Source organism: Lepisosteus platostomus, chromosome 15 (assembly GCF_059453375.1).
Source record: "Lepisosteus platostomus isolate fLepPlt1 chromosome 15, fLepPlt1.hap1, whole genome shotgun sequence".
Taxonomy (NCBI): domain Eukaryota; kingdom Metazoa; phylum Chordata; class Actinopteri; order Semionotiformes; family Lepisosteidae; genus Lepisosteus; species Lepisosteus platostomus.
Window position 1 is genome coordinate 976893 of NC_142625.1, and position 23418 is coordinate 1000310.

The window sequence follows — 23418 nt, forward strand, 5'->3', positions numbered from 1 at the left end:
CAGGCCGGCCCCCTTTTCGGCTCCCGTGCGTTTTCCCTCCAAAAAACTTAGGTTTTTCAGCCTTTTCCCAGGGAGGCAGGCGTGGCTTGCTTGCTTGCTTGCTTGCTTGCTTGCTTGCTTGCTTGCGTGTGTGTCCGTCCCCGTCCCTGCAGGCGGGCCCCTTTCGACAGCTGGGCGTTTTCCCTCCCAAAAACTTAGTATATCCACCTTTTCTTTCTTTTTTTTCGGCAGGCAGGCAGGCAGGCAGGCAGGCGTGTGTGTGTGCGCGCGCGTCCCCGTCCCTCCCTCCCTCCCGAGAGAGAGCTGCCCCTTGCCTCTGCCCGCAGGTGCTGGCGCTCGGCTTTGGCTTGCAGCCGGTTGGGCGCAGCTGCTGCCGGTGGGAGGGGCCTAAGCTAAGGAGGCCGGGCGGCTGGCGCCCCCTGCGGCTGCGGTCGTTGTCGGGCCGTTGACAGAAGATCAAAGAGCAGGGCCCCCGCCCGGGACTGGCAGGAAGGCAGGCGGGCAGGCAAGAGAGAGGGGGAGCAGAGTCCCGCGGCAGGCCTCTGGCTGCAGGGAGGCCGGCAGCTGCGCGGGTCCCGGGCTCCAGAGGAGTCGGCCTGCGCCACTGTGCGCCAGCGGAACGCCCGCGCGTCGGTCCGCGCCTTTGTGGGCATCGCTTCTCGGCCTTTTGGCGAAGATCCTGAGTGCGTGGCCTGACCGCGGCTTGGGCTCTGAGTCAAAGGCAGGAAGGGGTGGACGGCGCGGCTTTTTCCAGGCGACGGCGATTTTTTCTTTGTGGCGGATAGGATTCCGGCCACTCTACACAAGATGGAGAGGACTTCAAGCAAGAATGCAAGACCAAGGCATACTGTGCGTTTTGTGCTGCGAGTGGAGGCTTCTGACAAGGATTTTGCCAAGAGGGATGCTTTCGAGGATGAAGTCCTTTTCAAGCATTTGTCCTTACAGCCTGAAGAGATCTATTGCCTCCAGGACTTTCCAGGTAAAAAGATTTTTGATTTGTCACTTTACTCTGCTGAACAGTGCACGAAAGTTTGGTCTGTTTTGACTGCTCGCAGACTGGAGGAACCTTTTGTTCATTTTTTCCTTGAACCTTTGTTTGCACGGGAGGCGAGACCCATATGGGTCCATATGAACAACCCTTTTACCCCAGACGCAGACATTGTTAATTTTCTTAAAAGATTTGTTGACGTTCAGGGCACGGGTATCAAGGAGATGGATAGGAAGAGAGTCTGGAACGGGAAAAGGAAATTTCTGGTGCGTTTCAGAGCGGACCCTAGTGCTGAAGATGGGCTCTTGCACCCTCCTGCTAACTTCTCAATTGGAACTTATACAGGTTATCTGTACTACCCTGATCAACCCTTGGCGTGTAGACGATGCAGGCAGAAGGGCCATTATGCTGCTGACTGTGATGTGGAGGTCTGTCGAAGGTGTGATACTGTGGGGCACAGCACCTTCATGTGCAGGGCTGAGCCGAAATGTAATTTGTGCGGGGTCTCTGGGCACATTTACAGGGCGTGCCCAAAGAAAGGTATGAGTTTCGCAGCCGTGGCGGGTGGCACATCGGCAGCAAGTGTTACCTCAGTTCACCAGGCAGAAGATGCAGCAGAGGGCCCGGCACCGGCGTCGCTGGTCCCTGACGCTGGCGAGGAGGTGATGGAACCTGAGGGTGTGGATCGGGGGCAGGAGGTAACGGACCACAGGCAGACGGCAACAGCACTTACCTCAGCAGAAGATCGCAGCGGCGAAGAAGAGACGGAGGCTCCGGTGAGTGCTGAGGAGGTCCTGGGGAGCGCAGAGGAGGAAGGTGGGGTCTCGCTCGCCGCGCTAGAGCATATAAGAGCGTTGGCTGAGGAATCAAGCCTGCCCTCTGCGGAGGAAGTAGGGGCAGACTGGGGGGACAGAGTGGATGAAGAGGAGGCCATGGACACCGTCCAGGCCAGGAAAGTTGTGAAAAGAAAGGCGGAAAATGATGTGCCGCCCTTGGTGAAGAAATCGGGTGTAGATCCCATGGAATACCTTGAGTCGATGGCCACAGATTCGTTGGCCCAGGCCGAATCTACTCCACTAGGGTCGGAGGGCGAGGTAAGTGGTGTGGGTGACCCCCCCCTTACGGCAGAGTCGGGTATGTCCTCAGGCTTTGTCATTCCAGAAACGGAGATGACCCCGACCTCGGCAGAAGCCTCAGAAGAACACATGCAGCCACGCGTCGCCCTGCAGAGAGAAGAACGAGATGTCTTTATATTCGCTGAGGTACCTATGAGGTTCAAGAAGTTCTGTAAATGGGACGAAAAGGCCAGCAAAATAGTCTGGCCTAGGACCTTCAATGAGCAAGGGCTATCTCCGGCAGGGATTGTCGTGCGTTGTGAGCACTCTGGTGAGGAGATTTCAACCCTCGAAGTAAAGGGCCGCAACCAGATAGATGCGACCAATAAGAAGATGTTGTTGGGTGACTTTGTAAAGAAATGGATAAGGGACAAGGGAGAACTGAAGGAGATGTACGAGGTGGGGGTGGAAAGGCGCCCTGACAAAGTGCTGAAGATTCTGGAGGTCCCGCTGCAGTTTTTGGAGGCCTGTGCCTGGAAGAACGGAAACGTGCAGTACCCGCCCCGGCCGTCAAACTTCCGACGTGTGCTGAGGTTGCATGAAGGAGTGTCAGTTGGCTGTACGCGATCAGGAGGTAAAATAGATAAACTATATTTGCAGGGACAAAGGGAGGCGTCAGTGCGTCAAGCCTACATGGAGCTGATGAGCCTTTTTACTGCCCCCTAATGTTGAAAATATTAACTTTAAATATTCGGGGTTTAAGGAACTTAGTAAAGAGGACGGCCTTTTTTTCTTACCTGAAAACCATGGTTTTTGATATTTGTTTGGTGCAGGAAGTCCATCTAAAAGATGAAAGAGACGTCATACAGTTCACTCGTGAGTGGGACAGAGGAGATTCTAGATGGAATATCGGAGGTGTCCACTCCTCGGGAGTTGGAGTTTTATTTGGCAATCGCAATTTTATAGTGGAGAAATGTGTGAATGTAGTGCCTGGGAGAGCCTTATATTTGGATATTTGTTCGGGTGAGAATTGCTTTCGGTGTGTGTGTGTGTATGCCCCGGCAATGATGGCTTTACGGGCAGATTTCTTTAAGGAACTTTATCCTGTTTGCCTTACCAACAAATGGATCATCATGGGAGGAGACTTTAACGTGGACCTCCAAGATAAGAGGGATCCAGGGGCAAAGCAGCTCAATCTTCTTCTAGCACAGTTTGGACTTTACGACTGCGCCTACCGGATCCGAAAGGAGAAAGCAGAGGCCACGTGGAGGAACGCTCAAGGTACTGTGAAGCGCCTTGATTATGTATTCGCCTCACTGGACGTACCTGTGGAGAAGGTGGTGGTGCTGCCGGTAGGTTTTTCTGACCATGCCCTAGTAGAGGCCCATTTTCCACATTTAAGGAACCAGTTTGGGCGTGGGGTGTGGAAGTTAAATACGGAGAACCTAAGAGAAGACGAATATGTCAAGGTAATGAGGTACAAATTGCAAACATGGTGGAAGGAGAGGAATCTGGGGACTCCCCTGATTGATTGGTGGGAACACTTAAAAAAGAAAATTAGAAAGGAGACCAGAATTTATGGCAGAGCAAGGCTCAAGCGTGAGCGGCAGAAGGGCAGGGCGCTGCAGGAAAGATTAAACACCTTGTTTTCCCAGTGTAATAAGGATATGTCAGTGTGCCCTGAAGATATTGCAGCAGCTAAAGCTGAACTGCGCACTTATCACGAGCAAAAGGCAAGGAGTTACCTGTTCAGAGCCCACGTGCAGTTCATACAATCTCACGAAACATGTTCCAGTTTTTTCTTCCGGCAAATTCGTCAGAGACAGAAGCGCAGTGTGATGACTGGCATTCAGACTTCGGAGGGGAAAATAGTTACTAGTAGTGAGGAGATGCTGGAAGTGGTGAGGCACTTTTACCAATGTCTTTTTTCCCTAAAGACGGTGGACGAGGCCATGGGTGCAAAGCTGCTGAGCGGTATTACAGCGCAGGTTCCTGTCAAAGCCCAAGAACAGTTGGAGGCTCCTATAAGCTTGCAGGAACTTGGCGACGCTCTGCTCGGCATGAAGGCTGGTAAGGTACCAGGTAAAGACGGACTACCAGCCGAATTTTATCGGACGTTCTGGGATATCTTAGGGCCAATCTTACTTCAGGTGACGGAGGAAATCTTTCGTAGGAAGGCTATGTGTGAGTCTATGAGGGAGGGAATCCTCACACTGTTGTATAAAAAAGGACCTGCAAAGGACCTTAAGAACTGGAGGCCGCTGCAGATGTTGTGCGTGGACTATAAGCTGATCGCTAAAGTGCTGGTAAACCGCTTGAAGGGGGTCCTAGCTCATGTGATCGGTTGGGACCAAACCTGCGGGGTTCGAGGTCGGCGTGCCAGCTGGACCCTCCAACTAGTACGGGATGTGATAGCGTGGTCCGAGAACAGGAACGTCCCGTTGCTGATCGCCAGCTTGGACCTAGAAAAAGCTTTTGACAATGTCTCACACACCTTTGTCTGGCAAGTGATGGAGAAGATGGGATTCGGCCCTGTCATGCTGGGCTGGTTAAAAATACTGTACTCACAGGTTGGCAGTAGAGTTCTGGTGAACGGGCACCTGGGAGGACTGGTTCTCCAAGAGTCTGGTGTGCGTCAGGGCTGCCCCCTGTCCCCATTACTTTTTGCACTATATATGGAACCTTATGCGCGGGCAGTCCAGAAGGAGCCATCCATTGACGGGATCCTCGTACCTGGGAGTGGAGGAAAAAGAGTTAAGGTGGCATTATATGCTGACGATGTTACCTTATTTCTCAGCTCTTACCTTAGCCTACAGGCGGCCTTGGACGTCTTCGAGAACTTCTCCCTCGCGTCAGGTGCAAAGCTAAACAGGGGGAAAAGTCAGATCAAGTTCTTCGGGCCTTGGAAAGAACAGCTGGGACCAGCGCATGGATTGGACATCTGTCAAGGGCCCCTTAAGATTCTAGGGGTGTTATTCACGGCACAGGATGCTGCTTGGTGCAATTGGTCCCAGAGGCTGGAGAAGGCTAGGCTGCAGCTGACGCACTGGAAGAACAAGCAGCTGTCCTTTGTAGGTAAAGTCCTGATCCTGAAAGTGGTGTTTCTGCCTGTGCTGGTTTATCTAGCATCGGTGTATCCCATGCCTGCGCGCTTCAACAGATATCTGGTAAGGGAGGTTTTTATGTTCATGTGGGGGGGAAAATATGAGTATGTGCGCAGAGTCGATATGTATCGCCCAGTGGAAGAAGGCGGACGGGGAGTTCCCAACTTCCCTGTAAAGCTAAACTGTATATATGTGTCTGGCCTGTGTATAGCTCTGCATTCCCCAGTCTCACATCCCTTTCAGTATTTTGTCAGGTTCTGGCTATCTAGCCACGTGCGCGCCCTGGCTCAGTGGTCCAACAGTTTGCCTCATGGGAACGATCTGCCATGGCACTATCGGCATGCGACACACTGGCTGAAACAGCACCCTGAGCTTAAAGATCACCAGGTCCTGCTTAACCACAGACGGCTCTATTCTGCAGTAACTCAAGCTGAAGAGGCCAGCCTCGTAGGTGGCGTCCCCAACGTGGTCTGGCGGCGAGTCCAGCCCAGAGGGCTACAGCACCATCTAATGGATTTGAACTGGCTATCCGCTTGGGGTCGTTTGGCAGTTCGTGAGGTTTTGTTCAAACATAAGCTGACAAAGCAGCAGGAGTGTCCTAGAGCCGGGTGTCATGCGGTGGAGTCGATCAGCCACGTGTTTTGGGACTGTAATTTTGCTCAGCGGACCTGGAACAAATGTGAAACTTTGTTTAGTAGCCTGTCCTCCACTTTCTGTGTACTTCCTGCAGTTGTGTTATATGGGTTGAAGGTGGGAGGTGGGGCAAACGCTAAGAGCTTTGTGTTATGGTTGCTAGTTAGTTTAATTAAGTTTGAGTTATGGAATTCCAGGAATTTGTTAGTCAAGAGGGGAATTGTTTGTACAGTAGATGGGTTATATAGAAGGCTTTTATGGAATTTGAGAGGGTTGGTAGAAGGGGACATAAAAAGATGGGGTTTTCATGCCGCAAAGGAGAAATGGAAATCCATAGTGGATATCTGGGATTGGAAATAGTCTAGGTCCTTTAATGTTCCTGTAATTTGTAAATAAGACTGTTGGGTGAATTTGGGGGTGGAAGGTAATTTGCATAAGGGGCGGGATTATGGTAAATAGGGTTGGGGTTGGAAATCATGTACTGTGTTTTTCAAGTAAGTTGTTTATTTTATGTACGCATATCTGCTTCATGTTAATTGTGGGTTTGTTTTTGAGCAGGGGAATTGTATTGGGGTGGGTTGTGTCTATATAAGGGATGAGATTATGATATCTTTGATTTAGCTGTGTAATTGTTTTTTGTTTTTGATTGTGTTTTTGGACTTATGTATTTGTAGTTTTTGGTGTTTTATTTTGTATTTTGTATAATAAAAAAAAAAAAAAAAAAAAAAAAAAAAAAAAAAAAAAAAAAAAAAAAAAATCTGTTCTTATCAGTTTAATATCTGATACGTCCCCCATCGGGGGACCACATATTAAACGGATTTTTGGAACAGGGAGCTGGATCAGGAGCTTGCTCCGTCCTCTCCACGCATCGGCCCGGTATTGCAGCGCCTCCGGGAGCGGTGCACCACCTTCTCTCAGCGGTGAAAAGACAGACGTAGGTAGCTAGCTAGCTAGCGAGCGAGCGAGCGAGCAAGCGAAGTGGACTGGAGCTCCTTCTTCTCGGGTCTCGTCCCTCGTCCCCCATCTGTGTGTCTCTGTGTTCTGTCTCTCTCTCGCCCTCTCGGTTCCCGTGCTCCCTCTGTGCGCTTTCCCGCGTCTCGACTCTCTGGGCAAGCAGGCCGGCCCCCTTTTCGGCTCCCGTGCGTTTTCCCTCCAAAAAACTTAGGTTTTTCAGCCTTTTCCCAGGGAGGCAGGCGTGGCTTGCTTGCTTGCTTGCTTGCTTGCTTGCTTGCTTGCTTGCGTGTGTGTCCGTCCCCGTCCCTGCAGGCGGGCCCCTTTCGACAGCTGGGCGTTTTCCCTCCCAAAAACTTAGTATATCCACCTTTTCTTTCTTTTTTTTCGGCAGGCAGGCAGGCAGGCAGGCAGGCGTGTGTGTGTGCGCGCGCGTCCCCGTCCCTCCCTCCCTCCCGAGAGAGAGCTGCCCCTTGCCTCTGCCCGCAGGTGCTGGCGCTCGGCTTTGGCTTGCAGCCGGTTGGGCGCAGCTGCTGCCGGTGGGAGGGGCCTAAGCTAAGGAGGCCGGGCGGCTGGCGCCCCCTGCGGCTGCGGTCGTTGTCGGGCCGTTGACAGAAGATCAAAGAGCAGGGCCCCCGCCCGGGACTGGCAGGAAGGCAGGCGGGCAGGCAAGAGAGAGGGGGAGCAGAGTCCCGCGGCAGGCCTCTGGCTGCAGGGAGGCCGGCAGCTGCGCGGGTCCCGGGCTCCAGAGGAGTCGGCCTGCGCCACTGTGCGCCAGCGGAACGCCCGCGCGTCGGTCCGCGCCTTTGTGGGCATCGCTTCTCGGCCTTTTGGCTAAGATCAAGTTCAAGTGGCATGCCCGCAGTTCTTGTCTTGCCAGAGGTCTAGAAGGCGATCGAAGATTCTGAAGAGTGCTTGAGCTGGTATCGCTCTAGGTTGAGCCTAGGGGGTTAAGGCCAAGCAGCAGCTGAGCTGGGTGGAATCCGGCATCAACGTTCTCTCTCTCTGCTCTCTCCTCTCCTCTCCCCTCCCCCTTTCTCTTGCTCCGCCTCCTTGGCCTCTTGGCTGGAAGTGGGTACACGTGGCCTGCCCGCGGTGCTTGCTTTCTTCCTCGAGACTCGGAAGCGCTATCCGCTCCCTCTCTCTCTCGCTCTCTCTCTCTCTCTCCCTCTCTCTCTGCCTCCTTGGCCTCTTGGCTGGGAGTAGGTACACGTGGCCTGCCCGCGGTGCTTGCTTTCCACCTCGAGACTCGGAAGCGCTATCCGCTCCCTCTCTCTCTCGCTCTCTCTCTCTCTCTCCCTCTCTCTCTGCCTCCTTGGCCTCTTGGCTGGGAGTAGGTACACGTGGCCTGCCCGCGGTGCTTGCTTTCCACCTCGAGACTCGGAAGCGCTATCCGCTCCCTCTCTCTCTCGCTCTCCCTCTCTCTCTGCCTCCTTGGCCTCTTGGCTGGGAGCAGGTACACGTGGCCTGCCCGCGGTGCTTGCTTTCTTCCTTGAGACTCGGAAGCGCTATCCGCTCCCTCTCTCTCCCGCTCTCTCTCTCTCTGCCTCCTAGGCCTCTTGGCTGGGAGCAGGTACACGTGGCCTGCCCGCGGTGCTTGCTTTCTTCCTTGAGACCCGGAAGCACTTTCCGCTCTCCTCTCTCTCTCTCCTCCTGCGCCTGCACCTAGCTGGGCTTTGCCCACAAGGACAAAGGCCAGGGCTCCCTCGCTGCTCCTTTTGCTCTCTCTCTTTCCCTCCTTTTTTCCTTTTTGTCCCCTTTTTCTCCCTCAGAGATGGCGGACAAGAGGACTTTGATCCGGTTCCACTGGACAAAGAAGACAGAGCCGATGCCGACTGCTAAGGCCTTTTTCATGACCTTCCTGCGAGGGATCTTGCAGTTGGTGGCCGGCGATCTCTACTGCCTCCAGGACAACAAGGCAGAGAGATACATGGAGGCCTACATGGCCACGGACGCGGCGTACGAAAAGGCAACGAGACTGGTCAGGGAGAAAGGTAAGCACCCTGGTTTCTCTGATTTCAGGCCGGAGCCTATGAGGAAGACGAACCAGAGGACCATTACGGTTTGCACGTACAATCCCTACGTACCAGCGGAGCGGGTAACAGCGTACCTAGGGAGGTATGTAACCGTAGTGGGAAAACCGACAGAGGTCAGGGACGAAGGCGTCTGGTACGGCAAACGCCAGTACCGAGTCCTCCTGAAGGAGGACCCAGAGGGCGTTGACGGTTTCCAGCACCCCCCGGCTCGCTTCAACATCGGAGCCGACAGGGGGTACCTCTACTACCCCAGGATGCCGGATTTCTGCAGCAAGTGCAGACGGTCCGGCCACAAAACCAACACATGTGACATCGTCAGATGTCACAACTGCAATGAGGACGGGCACCTGGCAAAAACCTGCCGGGCAGCCAAAAAGTGTGACGGATGCGGCGCCGAGGGACACCTCCTTCGCCAATGTAAGGTAAGCAAACCTTCGTTTGCGCAGGTAGTGGAAGCCGGCAGGCAGAAACCGGTCTCCAGACAAAGGGAGAGGGCTGAGAACAAAGAACCCGCACCTCCCCCGCTGAGACCCGAAACTGCCGAGGCCACACCCCCAGCCGCATCGGTGCCACAAGATGGCCGCCAGGAAGAGGGACAAGATGGCCGACCGGAGGAAGGGACCTGGATAACTCCCAGCAAAAAGGGAAAGCGCAAGCGGGAGAAGAGACCCAGGGCGGACCCACCTTCGGAAGGACAGAAAAAGAGAGTGGTAAGGGAAAACCGTTTCCTCGCCCTAGAGGAAACGGAACTTTCTTCCCTCCAGGCCCAGGAACAACCGGAGGAGGCGCTCCAGGAAATGGAAACCCTCCCCCCCGAGGCCCAGGAAAAGGAACCCCCCTCCCCCGAGTCCCACGGACAAAAGGAGGAGGCAGCCAAGGAAGAGGTAACCCCCTCCCCCGAGGCCCAGGGACAAAAGGAGGAGGCAGCCCAGGAAGAGGTAACCCCCTCCCCCGAGGCCCAGGGACAAAAGGAAGAGGCAGCCCAGGAACTGGAGCCCCCTTCCCTTGAGGCCCAGGAGAAACTGGAGGCCCCCGAAACCCCCCGAGAGAGGGAAGAAAGGAGCCTCCCCGAAGCGGTGGCTGAGAGTATCCTCGAGGACGACGAGGATTATTTTGAAGCCGCCCTGGAGCCCGGACTGATGGTAGGGCTGGACCTGTCCAGCATGTTTTCCTTTCAGTCCCCAGCGAAACCTGGAGGGAGCCCAGTATATTCCCCCCAGGACCCGAACGAGAGGAGTTACATCTAGGCTAAACAGTGCCCAGATGTAGACTCCCAAGTTTCTACTGTAAGTACAGAGAGGAGGTTTACCTTTCACTAGTTTAACCATGACTGTGAAACTAACCTTCTTAACAACTAACGTGAGAGGGCTGAGAGACCCAGTGAAAAGACGGGGAGTCTTTCATGATCTGGCCTCAAAGTCTTTCTCAGTTTGTTTCTTACAGGAGGTCCACCTGAAGGATGAAAGCGACAAGCTGACATTCACCAGGGAATGGACGAAGGGAGAATCATGCTGGAGCGTAGGAGGGGTCCACTCTTCCGGAGTGGGAATCCTCCTCGGGAACCCAGAGATGACGCTGGTTTCCTCCTTCTCGGTGGTGCAGGGCCGGATCCTGGTCGCAGACATCGACTGGAGGGGGCAGAAGTTGAGAGCGATTAACGTCTATGCTCCGACGGAACCCTCTATCCGGAAGGAAGTGTTTGCTGACCTGGCCAGCTGCTGCACCACTAACAGACAGGTGGTGCTCGGCGGGGACTTCAACGTCGACCGGGAGAAGGGGAGCGACGCTAGCTCGGCAGAGCTGGAGTCGCTACTCAAGCAGTTCTCCCTAGTAGACGGCTTCAGACGGTGCCGCCCGAACGACGCCGGACCGACCTGGAAGAACTCCCGGGGAGTGTGCAGCCGCCTGGACTACATCTTCGTGCACACGACCTGCTCCCTGGAGTCGGCGACGGTGTCCCCGGCGTGGTATTCCGACCACGAGCGCTTGACGGTGGTGGCTAACACCAGCCTGCCGGCATTCGGTCGTGGGTACTGGAAGCTGAACCGGGAGATACTGGAGGAAGACGACTTCAGGGCACTGTTCCGGAAAGACTACGCGAGCTGGGGAGACCTGAGAGACGGCTACAGCTCCGTGGTGGAATGGTGGGAGTCGGTGAAGGACAGGACCCGAACCCTGGCGCAGACGTACTGCAGACGGAAGGCGGCCAGGGAGAGGAAGGAAGCTGCACGACTCCAGAGGCAACTCGAGGAGGAGTACAGCTCGGCTAACCGGGGAGGAGCCTTCAATTCAGCCCGGGCACGGGACCTGAAGGAGAGGCTCCGCAGACTGCACACGGAGAAAGCCAAGGCTTTCCTCGTCAAGGCACAGAGGGAGCATTACGAAAATAATGAAACCTGTTCCTCCTATTTCTTCAACCAGGTCCGGGGAGCCCAGAAAAAGAGGGTGATCCACAGCCTGAGACGGGGAGATGGAGAGGAAGTGCTGGACGAGAGCGACAAAGTGGAGGCGGCCACCGCTTTCTACACGGAGCTCTTTTCGGAAAAGCAGACGGAGGCGGAGGCAGGCGATGCTTTTCTGGAGGGGCTGACGGCACGAGTACCGGAGGAGGTGAGGGAGGACTTGGAGGGTCCGATCACGGCCGAGGAGCTGAAGGCAGCGCTCTTGTCCATGGAGAATGGCAAGGTGCCGGGGCCGGACGGACTCCCCAAGGAATTCTACACCTGCTTCTGGGACACCCTGGCGGCAGATCTGGTGGAAGTGGCGCAGGAGATCTTCCGCCGGGGGAAACTCGGAGACACCATGAGGGAGGGCGTCATCTCCCTGCTCTTCAAGGGAGGAGACGCCGCCGACCTCAAAAACTGGAGGCCGATCACGATGCTCTGCGTGGACGTAAAGATCCTGTCCAAGCTCCTGACCGGCAGACTGAGAACCGCCCTCCCCCACATCATCCACAGCGACCAGACGTGTGGGGTGGAGGGGCGATCCGTCAGCTGGAACCTCCAGCTGACCAGAGACGCCATCGCCTGGGCCGAGGACCGGAACGTGCCCATGATGGTGGTCAGCCTGGACCAGGAGAAAGCCTTCGACAGAGTGAACCACAGCTATCTGTTCAGGGTGCTGGAACGCTTCGGTTTCGGAGAGAGTTTCAGCCGCTGGATTCAGATTCTGTACTCTGACGTGGGCAGCAGAGTGAACGTGAACGGAAACCTGGGGGATTTCATTCCCCAGGAATCCGGAGTACGACAGGGCTGCCCCCTTTCACCCCTTCTCTATGTTCTCTTCACAGAGCCCTTAGCAGAGGCGGTGAGACGGGACCCCGTCATCGACGGCCTGGAGATACCGGGAGGCGCGGGGGAAACCCTGAAGATCTCCCAGTACGCCGACGACACGACGCTGTTCCTGAGGTCGGACAGGGGGTTGAGGGGGGCCCTGCAGGTCATGGAGCAATACTCCAGAGCCTCGGGGTCGAAGCTCAACCGCCGAAAGAGCAAACTGAAGTTCTTCGGGCCCTGGAAGCACAGGACGACGGCGCCGGAGGGTCTCGAGCTCTGCACGGAGCCCCTCAGAATACTGGGGGTTTCCTTCCAGAGCCAGGACAACGAGACCAACAACTGGACTGAGAGGATCGCCAAGGTGAACGCGAAGCTGGGTCTGTGGAAAACGCGGTCGCTGTCCTACACAGGGAAAGTGATGGTGTTGAAAGCAGACGTCCTGCCGGCTTTGGTTTACCTGGCGGTGGTGTACCCGCTGCCGGCCAGACTCAGACGAGCGCTGCAAGGGATGATCTTCGGCTTCGTCTGGGGCGGCAGGTACGAGTCCATCACCAGAAACCGGATGTGTCAGCCGGTCGAGGAAGGGGGTCGAGATGTCCCACATTTCCCCCTGAAACTCGACTGCATCTTCTTCTGCAACCTCTGTCGGGCGCTGCGGGAGCCCATCGGCCACAAGTACCAGTACTTTGTCAGGCTGTGGCTCTCCATCCCGATGAGGCATTTGGTCCAGTGGTCAAACACTGGGCCCAAGGCAGAGAGGCGACCGGAGTTCTACACCCACGCTGTCAAGTGGAGCAGGAGGTACGAGGCCACGAGACAGCCAGAGCTCTGCACCAACCACAGAGCTCTGTACAAAGAGGTGAGGGGGCACCTGGTCGCCAACGAAAGGCTGCGAGTTCCCAGACAAGTCTGGGAAAGAACGCAGCCGAAAGAACTGGACAACGAACTGAAGGACCTCAACTGGATGGCCGTTCACAAGAGACTGGCTACCAGAGAGGTCCTCTACAGACACTCGATTTCCAGGAATCCGCATTGCCCCCAGGACACGTGTTTCGTCGAGGAGACTCAGGAGCACGTTTTCTGGAGCTGCCCCTTCGCCAAGGCGGTGTGGGGCAGAATGGACAACATAATGCAACTCCTGGGGACGGGTGCGGTGCTCAGTTACCAGTACGTTCTGCTGGGGCTGGCACCTACCGGACTGGACAGGGGGACGCAGTTCCTGTTGTGGCTGCTGCTGTCCCTCACAAAGAAAGGCCTGTGGGACGCGAGGAACAATCTCATCCGGCACAACAACAAGTGGGGAGCGAGGGAGCTGGAGGAGAGGATCCTGGCGGACCTCAGGAGGAGGATGAAGCGCGACGTTGCTAAATGGGGTTTCCCCACGGCAAAGGAGCGCTGGAAAGGCCTATGGACCCTGTACAGGGATTAATGGGTTACAGCAAGTGGTAGGGTTTGGAGGGACACTCATAATAGCGCAAATCCGCCCACCCTTGCATTGATTGATAACGGACAATCACCGCCGTTCCGCCGATGTTTGAATTTGTGGAGTGTTACTGTATGAGATGTTTTCTTTTTGAGATGTGTTTTTTTCCGAATAAAGTATATTTTATAAGAAAAAAAAAAAAAAAAAAAAAAAAAAAAAAAAAAAAAAAAAAAAAAAAAAAAAAAATCTGTTCTTATCAGTTTAATATCTGATACGTCCCCCATCGGGGGACCACATATTAAACGGATTTTTGGAACAGGGAGCTGGATCAGGAGCTTGCTCCGTCCTCTCCACGCATCGGCCCGGTATTGCAGCGCCTCCGGGAGCGGTGCACCACCTTCTCTCAGCGGTGAAAAGACAGACGTAGGTAGCTAGCTAGCTAGCGAGCGAGCGAGCGAGCAAGCGAAGTGGACTGGAGCTCCTTCTTCTCGGGTCTCGTCCCTCGTCCCCCATCTGTGTGTCTCTGTGTTCTGTCTCTCTCTCGCCCTCTCGGTTCCCGTGCTCCCTCTGTGCGCTTTCCCGCGTCTCGACTCTCTGGGCAAGCAGGCCGGCCCCCTTTTCGGCTCCCGTGCGTTTTCCCTCCAAAAAACTTAGGTTTTTCAGCCTTTTCCCAGGGAGGCAGGCGTGGCTTGCTTGCTTGCTTGCTTGCTTGCTTGCTTGCTTGCTTGCGTGTGTGTCCGTCCCCGTCCCTGCAGGCGGGCCCCTTTCGACAGCTGGGCGTTTTCCCTCCCAAAAACTTAGTATATCCACCTTTTCTTTCTTTTTTTTCGGCAGGCAGGCAGGCAGGCAGGCAGGCGTGTGTGTGTGCGCGCGCGTCCCCGTCCCTCCCTCCCTCCCGAGAGAGAGCTGCCCCTTGCCTCTGCCCGCAGGTGCTGGCGCTCGGCTTTGGCTTGCAGCCGGTTGGGCGCAGCTGCTGCCGGTGGGAGGGGCCTAAGCTAAGGAGGCCGGGCGGCTGGCGCCCCCTGCGGCTGCGGTCGTTGTCGGGCCGTTGACAGAAGATCAAAGAGCAGGGCCCCCGCCCGGGACTGGCAGGAAGGCAGGCGGGCAGGCAAGAGAGAGGGGGAGCAGAGTCCCGCGGCAGGCCTCTGGCTGCAGGGAGGCCGGCAGCTGCGCGGGTCCCGGGCTCCAGAGGAGTCGGCCTGCGCCACTGTGCGCCAGCGGAACGCCCGCGCGTCGGTCCGCGCCTTTGTGGGCATCGCTTCTCGGCCTTTTGGCTAAGATCAAGGTTTAAGCCGGCAAGCCCGCAATTCCGAGGTCTTAGTCCAGGGGGTCGGGAAGGCGACGGGAGGAATGCTGATGGGAAGGAACGACGGCTGACGGTTGGAGGAGAGAGGATTGGAACGGCGGTGGCGAGGATTGGAACGGCGGTGGCGTGGAAGTTTTGCTGTGGTGGACGGAGTTTGAGGACGGCGGTTTGCGTACCTGGAGGATTCCGGAAAGAGCGACGACACGGTTGGAGCGATGGCTGGGTACCCTTGGGCGAGGAACGAGCAGCGGAAGGACTCCCTCCGTTTTTCGCTGAGGAGCCTGGATGGACCGACGACCTGGGACAGAGACAGGTTTAAAGAACAGGTTTTGGTGGAATGCTTGGGAGTGCATTTGATTGATGTTTTCTGCCTGCAGGACTTTGTTAGATGTGGGATCTTTGAAGTGACTCTAACATCTGAAGTTTTGTGTTTTGAAGTGTGGCGGATGGTGCAGGAGAAGAAAGAGGAGTTCCCAGTAAAGTTGTTCCGGGTGGAGCCGATGTTTGTTGGAGACTTGAAAGTTATGACAGTTTTCTTTTCAGATCCATTTATCCCTGAGGAGGACTTAGTCTTCTTCTTGCGGCGGTTTGTGGATCTGCAAGGAGCCGGGAAGAGAGATCTGGACAAGGATGGTGTGTGGTCTGGGAAACGGACATATTTGATGAGACTGAGACTGGGGAAGACAGCGGAGGAGGGGGTGATTCACCCCCCAGCTTTCTTCATGATCGGGTCACACAGGGGTTACCTGGTTTATTCCGGGCAACCCCTTGAATGCAGAGCATGTGGAGGACGGGGACATTTTGCTGCGCAGTGCACGTCAGCGCGCTGCAAACGGTGTGGGGTGATGGGACATGTGGCGAAAGATTGTGCGGAAGAGAAAAGGTGTTTTAAGTGTGACGGGTTGGGACATGTGTCATGGGAGTGTATGAGTTTCCCTATACAGAAGTCTGAGGAAAAGGTTGGTGAGGAGAACGGATGGTGCGTGGAGAGTGTACGGGAGAGTGTAAGTAAGGAAACGAATGTGACCAGTAAGGTAAGAGTGAAGAATGGAGAGCAGAGGAGTGTGAGTGAGAGTGGTCAGTGTGAGGAGAGGGGAATTTTTGTGGAAGAGTGTAAATTGGAGCTGAAGAAGGAAGGGTATATGGATGAAATGTTAGATATGCAGCTACCGGGGGCGAATGATGGGGGGAGTGTGGGGAGAGATGTGTCTGGTGTTGATAAGGGTACAAGTAAACCTAAGTATCGTTGGGTGGATGGGGATGTGGGTGACAGTACACCAGGTATGACTGGAGATTTGGAGGCGAGAAATGAGATGAGGGAGGTAAGGGTGGGACAGACGGTTAAGAAAAAAGGGAAAAAGAAGGGGAAGGGATGATGGAGATTTAAGTTACAGTTTTTTAGTGGTCGGGGTTATATTTGCATAAGGGGTGGGATTATGATAAATTGTTTTTGTGGAGTTTTGGGTTATAGGGTGGGTTGCTTAGAAATGGTGGAACTGAATAATGATGAGCTGTGATATTGTTTTTGCTGTGTATTGTTTTTGTTATTAATTGACCTGAATATGTATTAGTATAAGAAAGTTATTGTATTGGTTGTTAAATGATTTTTGATTATTGGAATAGTTTGTATAAGGGGTGAAAAATGTAAATGAGATGATGTTGTGGGGTGAATTGTTTTTGAAAACTGGGATGGGGCGTTGATTGTATATAATGAGGTTAAGAAAATGAATGTATTGTAAGTTTGGGAAAGGGATCTTGTTTAATTTGCATAGGGGGCGGGATTATGGAGATTAGTGGGGTTTGAGGTTATGTAATGGGATATGAACAGATTTGTGTTGTGTATTGATTTTTCTGTGTAATAATTTGTTGAGAATTGAATGGGAAGTGTTGTTAGTATGCAGAAGTTTTTGTTAGTTGACTATTGAATGGAATTTTGTGTTTAACAGGATTATGGGTTGAGATGACTTTGGTTGTTATTGTGACTATTGTGTATTTGGGATTGTGTTTTGTTCTTTGGAGTTTTTGGAATTTCTTTTGTATTTTGTATAATAAAAAAAAAAAAAAAATCTGTTCTTATCAGTTTAATATCTGATACGTCCCCCATCGGGGGACCACATATTAAACGGATTTTTGGAACAGGGAGCTGGATCAGGAGCTTGCTCCGTCCTCTCCACGCATCGGCCCGGTATTGCAGCGCCTCCGGGAGCGGTGCACCACCTTCTCTCAGCGGTGAAAAGACAGACGTAGGTAGCTAGCTAGCTAGCGAGCGAGCGAGCGAGCAAGCGAAGTGGACTGGAGCTCCTTCTTCTCGGGTCTCGTCCCTCGTCCCCCATCTGTGTGTCTCTGTGTTCTGTCTCTCTCTCGCCCTCTCGGTTCCCGTGCTCCCTCTGTGCGCTTTCCCGCGTCTCGACTCTCTGGGCAAGCAGGCCGGCCCCCTTTTCGGCTCCCGTGCGTTTTCCCTCCAAAAAACTTAGGTTTTTCAGCCTTTTCCCAGGGAGGCAGGCGTGGCTTGCTTGCTTGCTTGCTTGCTTGCTTGCTTGCTTGCTTGCGTGTGTGTCCGTCCCCGTCCCTGCAGGCGGGCCCCTTTCGACAGCTGGGCGTTTTCCCTCCCAAAAACTTAGTATATCCACCTTTTCTTTCTTTTTTTTCGGCAGGCAGGCAGGCAGGCAGGCAGGCGTGTGTGTGTGCGCGCGCGTCCCCGTCCCTCCCTCCCTCCCGAGAGAGAGCTGCCCCTTGCCTCTGCCCGCAGGTGCTGGCGCTCGGCTTTGGCTTGCAGCCGGTTGGGCGCAGCTGCTGCCGGTGGGAGGGGCCTAAGCTAAGGAGGCCGGGCGGCTGGCGCCCCCTGCGGCTGCGGTCGTTGTCGGGCCGTTGACAGAAGATCAAAGAGCAGGGCCCCCGCCCGGGACTGGCAGGAAGGCAGGCGGGCAGGCAAGAGAGAGGGGGAGCAGAGTCCCGCGGCAGGCCTCTGGCTGCAGGGAGGCCGGCAGCTGCGCGGGTCCCGGGCTCCAGAGGAGTCGGCCTGCGCCACTGTGCGCCAGCGGAACGCCCGCGCGTCGGTCCGCGCCTTTGTGGGCATCGCTTCTCGGCCTTTTGGCTAAGATCAAGGTTCAAGTGGCTTGACCGCAGTTCCGAGGTCTTAGTCAGAGGGTCGGGAAGGCGGCGGAGGAGGCGACGGTGGAGGCAGCTGTTGGAGGCAGAGTCAACCGGAGGGGAGAGGACGGAGCGATGGAGGCAATTGGCGGAGTTGCGGCTTCGGCAGGCGGAGAGTGGCTGGGCAGAGAGGGACGGATGCGGAATTCCGTTCGTTTCGTATGGAAGGAGAGACCGGGAACCGAAAGGATGAAGAGAGAGGAGTTTTCGGACATTGTGCTGATCCAAGCTTTGGGCGTGGAGGTTCCGGATGTTTTTTGCTATCAAGATTTTCCTGGGAAAGGTATTTTTGATGTTTCTTTTATTTCTGAGAAAGTTTGTATGGAGAAATGGAATGTTCTTCAAGCTCAGAAGGAGAACTTGCCCTTTGTTAATTTTGTTATAGAGCCATTGTTTGCCAGAGAACTAAGGCCTTTGACTGTGCATATGCATAATCCATATGTGCCAGAGTCTGAGCTGGTATGTTTTTTGAGAAGATTTGTGGACATTCAAGGGAATGGTGTAAAGGTTATGGACTCTAGGAACTTCTGGACGGGGAAAAGAAGGTACATGGTGCGCTTAAGGACTATTGCGTCTGAGAAAGGTGGGTATGTTCACCCACCAGCTTTCTTTATGATCGGTTCGAATGGAGGTCACCTGAATTACCCTGGGCAGCCATTTGTATGTCGGAACTGTGCAATGGAGGGTCATGTGGCAGCTGAATGCACTGTTATTTGTTGCAGAAGGTGTGGGGAAATAGGGCACAGGGCAGAGAAGTGCGCCAAGCCCTTATCTTGTAATTTGTGCGGTGAAGCCAGCCATGTGTATAAGAACTGTTTCCAAAGGTCAAGGAGCTATGCAGGTGCAGCCCGGGCTCGATCGACTGCTGGAGAGTCTTTTGCAAGGAGGACGGGAGCGGCTCCAGGAGAACAGAGGTCTGCGGAGAAGGAGTCTATGGTGGCGGCTGGAGGTGTGGCGGAGAAAGATGGAGGTTTGGTGTTCCCTAAGCAGGGAGAGGGTCTGGAGGAAGTCACCGAGATGGTGGAGGAGTTGGTCGAGGAATCAGGAAGGGTGTTGTGGGCGGAGAGTGTGCCTGACATTGAAATGGATGGTGATGAGGGGCCTTCGGGGAGCCAGGGGATGTCTGTTCCAGGAATTCCTAGTCGGAAGAGGATGGCGGATCGGGATCCTGAGGAGGTGAAGGGTGACGACGACTCAAGCGGGACAGGCCAAGTGGCGGAGAGGGGAGTCTCTCGCAGGAAGAAAGTGGCGGCTGGTGATCCTGAGGAGGTGGAGGACGACGATCCAAGTGGGGCTGGTCAAGTGTCGGAGGGGGGTGAGGGTAGGGATTGGTCAGTGGCTCAGAGGGGGAAGGGTAAAGGGAAAGGTGTTGTTAGGCAAGAGGTGGAAGTGGGTGGGCAGGCAGTGGAGAGTGCAAACCCCTTCGCTGTTCTAACTGAAGAGTTTGATTCTGGGAAGGAGGAGGGCGATGTATTAAAGGGGGAGGTGCTAATGGGGGGGGAAGAGATGGATTTTTGGGATGGAGACATTGAGTGGAAGCAGTGGAGGGAGGAAAGGAAGAGTCGTATTCATTTTAAATGGCCTTTGGGGAAAAATAGGAAAGCAGTGGATAGGAATATGTTTGAAGATCTTTTGGTGGCTTTGGATAGGAAACGGGTGATGGCTGTGTCACGGTATATAGAAAAGAAGTTTCCACAGCTTCTTTTTGAATACTCGCTTCTGGAAAAAAGAATGTTTAGTGGGCTACGTGTGTCGGGGAAAGGTAAAGTGATGTGTAATGATGCTGTTGTTTCATTTATCAAAATGTTGTGTAGAAGGGATAGTGAGAGTAGTGTTTCAGATGATGAGGACTGTGTTTAGTTGTATTTAGGATGCTTTTGGGCTATGTTTGTTTTTGACTAAGTAGATGTTTTCTGTTTTAAGTGGGATTGATGGGTGGTGTGTTTGTAAGGGGAACTGGATTGTGTAGATAACTTATATATGGGATGGGATGCAACTGAGATGTTGTTGGTGGGGAAGTGTTTTGTAAACTGTGATGGGGCGCAGACTGTATATAATGGGGTTAAGGGAATGAATGTATTGTAAGTTTGGGGATGGGGTTTTGTTTAATTTGCATAAGGGGCGGGGTTATGGAGATTAGTGGGGTTTGAGATTATGTAATAGATTTAGACAGATTTGTGTTTTGTATGGTTTTTGCTGTGTAATAATTTGTTGGGAATTGGATGGGGAATGTTTAGAAGTTTTTGTTAGTTGACTACTGAATGGAATTTTGTGTTTAACAGAATTATGGGTTGAGATGACTTTGGTTGTTATTGTGACTATTGTGTATTTGGGATTGTGTTTTGTTTTTTGGAGTTTTTGGAATTTCTTTTGTATTTTGTATAATATAAAAAAAAAAAAAAATCTGTTCTTATCAGTTTAATATCTGATACGTCCCCCATCGGGGGACCACATATTAAACGGATTTTTGGAACAGGGAGCTGGATCAGGAGCTTGCTCCGTCCTCTCCACGCATCGGCCCGGTATTGCAGCGCCTCCGGGAGCGGTGCACCACCTTCTCTCAGCGGTGAAAAGACAGACGTAGGTAGCTAGCGAGCGAGCGAGCGAGCGAGCGAAGTGGACTGGAGCTCCTTCTTCTCGGGTCTCGTCCCTCGTCCCCCATCTGTGTGTCTCTGTGTTCTGTCTCTCTCTCTCGCCCTCTCGGTTCCCGTGCTCCCTCTGTGCGCTTTCCCGCGTCTCGACTCTCTGGGCAAGCAGGCCGGCCCCCTTTTCGGCTCCCGTGCGTTTTCCCTCCAAAAAACTTAGGTTTTTCAGCCTTTTCCCAGGGAGGCAGGCGTGGCTTGCTTGCTTGCTTGCTTGCTTGCTTGCTTGCTTGCTTGCTTGCTTGCTTGCTTGCGTGTGTGTCCGTCCCCGTCCCTGCAGGCGGGCCCCTTTCGACAGCTGGGCGTTTTCCCTCCCAAAAACTTAGTATATCCACCTTTTCTTTCTTTTTTTTCGGCAGGCAGGCGTGTGTGTGTGCGCGCGCGTCCCCGTCCCTCCCTCCCTCCCGAGAGAGAGCTGCCCCTTGCCTCTGCCCGCAGGTGCTGGCGCTCGGCTTTGGCTTGCAGCCGGTTGGGCGCAGCTGCTGCCGGTGGGAGGGGCCTAAGCTAAGGAGGCCGGGCGGCTGGCGCCCCCTGCGGCTGCGGTCGTTGTCGGGCCGTTGACAGAAGATCAAAGAGCAGGGCCCCCGCCCGGGACTGGCAGGAAGGCAGGCGGGCAGGCAAGAGAGAGGGGGAGCAGAGTCCCGCGGCAGGCCTCTGGCTGCAGGGAGGCCGGCAGCTGCGCGGGTCCCGGGCTCCAGAGGAGTCGGCCTGCGCCACTGTGCGCCAGCGGAACGCCCGCGCGTCGGTCCGCGCCTTTGTGGGCATCGCTTCTCGGCCTTTTGGCCAAGATCAGGGGAGAGATTGGTGGACTGCTATCCGGGCCTGCAGACGTTTGGATCGAAGGAGAAGGTTCGTTTTGCTGTTTCCTGTTTTTTGTTGGATGTGTTTTTTTTTTGTAAGAAGGCTACGTTGAAGACCGGTGAGAAGAGCGTCGGAAGGTTGTTTTTTCCGCAATGGCCGAGGGCCAGGCCCACCCCGAGTGGGCCAACCAGGCTCCTCGGCTGAAATGGACTTTACGCTTTAAATGGGTGAGAGAGAAAGAAATGATGGGCAGATATGAGTTTGAATGCAAGATTTTATTTGGAATTTTGAATGCGATACCGGCTGAAGTGAAATGCCTACAAGGAAACAGGCCTTTTTGTTTTTTTGATGCTACGTTTAATAATGACCAGATTTATAAGAGAGTCTCTGGGAGATGTGAGGAGATGAAGAATAATGAATTGCTACAGGACTTTGCGATCTTGGGTCTGGCTCAGGACGATGTGAGATTTCTAATAGTGAACATGCATGACCCTTTCATTGGGGATGACATCATTACTGCTTACCTGTGGAGACACGTGGATGTCCTGGCAGGTCCCCAAATAATTGGTGATAGATTTCGGGTCTGGAATGGGAGACGCAGATATCAGGTGCGACTCAGGCGGAATGCTAGTAACCCGGATGGGTTTTCGCACCCCCCGTCGGCCTTTTCTATGGGTCAAAGCAAGGGTTATATATACTATCAGAATCAGCCTTCTTACTGTAGGAAATGTTGTTCCTTTGGACATATGGATAAGGACTGTACTGCCACCTCTTGTTCGAGGTGTGGAGCACGGGACCACACTAAGGGGAGATGTTATCAGAAAACTTGCTCTCTGTGTGGGAATGCAAATCATTTATATAGAGACTGTGTATGGAGAGACCCGGAGATGGCCAGGGAGCAAGAGAGAGGCTACCCAGATGCCGTTGAGGAGGCAACCGACTCGGAACAAGAAGGAGAGGAGGAAGAAGTAGGAGGAAAGGAAGGTAAACAAAATGAGAAGACAGAGGGAAACAAGAATGAAACGGTCGGGATAGGTGGAGGCAAAGAGATCGAGAGTGAGGGGATAGCAGAGGTGGATGTGAGTGAAGCATCAGATAATGGTTTGGACAGTAGCGGTAGCTTACCTGCTGGTCAGGTGGCTAGAGCCCTGGACTTGTTTGAGCCCCTGCCGCAAGAAGGCCTGGCGATGGATTTGGGTGATTTCGACATGGAAGGGAATGTGGCAGTCCAGAAAAGGCCAAGGGAGGATTCCGAAGAAGAGTCACCTGCGGGGGAGGAGAAGAAGGCCAAGGAGGATGCTCCTACAGAGGAGGATGTAGAAGAAGGCATGGTGATGGAATCCCCCCCAGAGCGGGAGGAAGTCGCAGCCTCGGTTTGGGGTCAGAAGGGGCTCCTGCCAAAAGGAAGGTTAAAGGAGTCGACTTACCTGCGCTGCGTTTCGGTGGATCCGAACGTGGTGCAGTCCCAGTCAGAGGAGGAAAGCTCAACACCTTATAGGACGACCGATACAAGTTCCTCGGAGACAGACAGCTCCGCAGAACCGGATGTAGATCCTGGAGGGAGAGATGGAGGGAGGTCAACATGACCTTCAAAATTTTAACTGTAAATGTTAGGGGACTGAAAAACAGGTCTAAAAGAATTGCTGTTTATAAAGTTTTGCGTGAATATAAGTTTGATATTTGTTTTTTACAGGAAGTGCATTTGGGTGGAAATACAGATGTGAAACGGTTTTCTAAAGACTGGGATTTGGGGAAGTCCTTTTGGTGTGTGGGGGGAGTACACTCTTCTGGGGTGGGTATATTATTTGGGAATAATCATATTGACATTACAGAAACTTATATGGTGCGGCCAGGGAGAATCCTTGTGGTGGATGGGGTATATTCAAATATAAAAATGAGATTTATAGTCGTCTACGCACCGGCGGATAGGACGTCAAGGGGGAGTTTTTTTTCCGAGCTAGTCCCCTGGTGTGTGACTAATAGAAAATTAGTGATTGCTGGCGACTTCAACGAAGATTTAAATAAAAGAACAGCAGGATCCTTAGAAATTAATA

The 23418-nt window shown here is 53.8% G+C and overlaps 2 non-coding genes and 2 pseudogenes across 2 annotated transcripts; all 4 read left to right on the forward strand.

Annotated features, from left to right (window-relative positions):
• Positions 1-6463: 6463 nt before the first annotated feature.
• LOC148647495 (U2 spliceosomal RNA) lies at positions 6464-6690 on the forward strand (annotated as a pseudogene).
• Positions 6691-13643: 6953 nt separating this feature from the next.
• Positions 13644-13864, forward strand: LOC148647496 (U2 spliceosomal RNA; annotated as a pseudogene).
• Positions 13865-16798: 2934 nt separating this feature from the next.
• On the forward strand, positions 16799-16990 carry LOC148647497 (U2 spliceosomal RNA). Its single transcript, XR_015926846.1, has one exon. It is a non-coding gene; the product is annotated as a U2 spliceosomal RNA (small nuclear RNA).
• Positions 16991-20284: 3294 nt separating this feature from the next.
• Positions 20285-20477, forward strand: LOC148647498 (U2 spliceosomal RNA). Its single transcript, XR_015926838.1, has one exon. It is a non-coding gene; the product is annotated as a U2 spliceosomal RNA (small nuclear RNA).
• The last annotated feature ends 2941 nt before the right edge of the window (positions 20478-23418 follow it).